Here is a 1,828-nt window from a genome sequence, read left to right as displayed (position 1 = left end):
CATCAGTCCTCCTCATATCCCATGGACACTTGCTCTCATTCCTCTTCGCTGCAAAAATCTGTGCTGTGAACACAGTTTGACATTTCCTGACATTTCATGAACTAATTACACTACAAATAATTAAGCATGTTCACATCTGTAACAAACGAAGGCAAAATGGTTGTCAGCAACTGTGATTGATGACCTCCCTGAGACTTTATCTGATGAGATTCTTCCCCACTATAGGCAGAACCTGGATGCCACTGTGTTTGCAATAATGCCTTCAGCCCTTTTCATCAGATCACACCAATGAGATGCTTGAAGAAAAGGATGGGAAAATTAATGACTACAATGAAATATTTGCATTTTTTCCTGGGCTGGAAAAACAATGAACAAGAGATGTGACAACCTCAATTATTTGGTGGTGCTAAGAGCTCTGAGACAGCTCCTGCTGGAAAGAGCTGTTAGGAAGCCCGGGGGGTGTCAAGTTGGCTGGGAAAATGGCAGGTGACAAGGACAACCCTTTTTTTTTTGCATGCTACACAGACCCACAGAGCTTAGTTAAAAAGATAAATTACAGCACAATGGGTTTTTTTCTTTAGGGAGGGGAAATATTTGTCAGCTTTGAAACACAGTCTTCAGCAAACATCATGCTAGCGTTAAAATAGCCCCAGTAAAATTAGTTTTCATAAAACAACATGACAGTTATAGAAATATAAGACTTAAAGTAAGCATGATCACCCTGTTAGTGTTTTAAATAGTTCCATCTATTTAACCTTCCAGTTCTGAAAAAAAAAAGTGTGTGTGTGTATCTATATATATCCCAGGTATGTGAGATGCACAGCCACACACCCACCATGCACAGTCACACAGAGATTAAGCATGAAATACTAAATACACTGCAATATCAAGGTAATAATATGCATACATAGACTACACCAGGGGTGGCCAACTTGAGCCTGAGAAGGAGCCAGAATTTACCAATGAACATTGCCAAAGAGCCACAGTAATACATCAGCAGGCCCCCATCCGCTAATCCCTTCCAGCCCCCAGCGCCTCCTGCCCACTGGCAGCCCTGCCAATCAGCACCTTCCCTGCCCCTCCCCATGCCTCCTGTCTGCTGCAATCAGCTGTTTTGCAGTGCACAGGAGGCTCCAGTGGGGAGGAGCGAAGGCATGGCAGACTCGGGGGAAGGGGCGGAGTGGTGGCAGGACCTGGGGCAGAGCAGGGGGTTGAGCAGTGAGCACACCACAGCACATTGGAAAATTAGCATCTGTAGCTCCAGCCTCGGAGTCAGCGCCCATGCAAGGAGCCGCATATTATGATAATTTGTTTGGAGCTGGCAGTTGCTGTCCTGTATTTAAATTTTATTTCCCTGGTGTTTTACTTGAAAAAACTCCAGATATCATGTATCATTATCCAACCCCATATCCACAATATCCTCACTTTAAAAAGAAGTATATATACATCTGAATGAAGGATTGGAAAAGAAAACACATAAAGCAAGAAGCAGAAGTGCTGACTAACACATAAGAGCACCAGACTGGGAATCAGGAGTTTTGGGTTCTATTCCCAGCTCTGTCAAAAAGCTTGAAGAAGCCACCTAAACATCCTTCAGCTTCCCCAGTTGTCACAAAACACCCTCACAAACCAAACATGAACAAAAAATGAAATGCCCAACAAGCACCCCCCGTACCCCCTCTCCCCCAGGGTAATAATACTTACCTACCTCACTGGACTGTTGTTCCCATGTGAACTTGGGAAAGACATTTCGCCTCTTTTTAGCTCTGTTCTCCACATGTAAAATGGAGATAATAGCACTTCTCCACCTCACAGGGGGGTTGTAATG

General features: G+C 44.0%; 1 long non-coding RNA gene across 2 annotated transcripts in view; it reads right to left on the bottom strand.

Moving 5' to 3' along the window:
* LOC122456251 overlaps positions 1–955 on the bottom strand; it is a 32,472-nt gene extending 31,517 nt beyond the window's left edge. For both annotated transcript variants that reach the window (XR_006275029.1, XR_006275028.1), the window contains exon 1: positions 1–955. This exon is cut by the window's left edge and continues 1,034 nt beyond it. This is a non-coding gene — a long non-coding RNA (uncharacterized LOC122456251).
* Positions 956–1,828: the final 873 nt, after the last annotated feature.

The sequence above is a fragment of the Dermochelys coriacea genome, chromosome 12 (assembly GCF_009764565.3).
Source record: "Dermochelys coriacea isolate rDerCor1 chromosome 12, rDerCor1.pri.v4, whole genome shotgun sequence".
Classification (NCBI taxonomy): domain Eukaryota; kingdom Metazoa; phylum Chordata; order Testudines; family Dermochelyidae; genus Dermochelys; species Dermochelys coriacea.
Note: the sequence above shows the minus strand (reverse complement) of the source record. Positions and strands in the feature narration are given on the sequence as shown.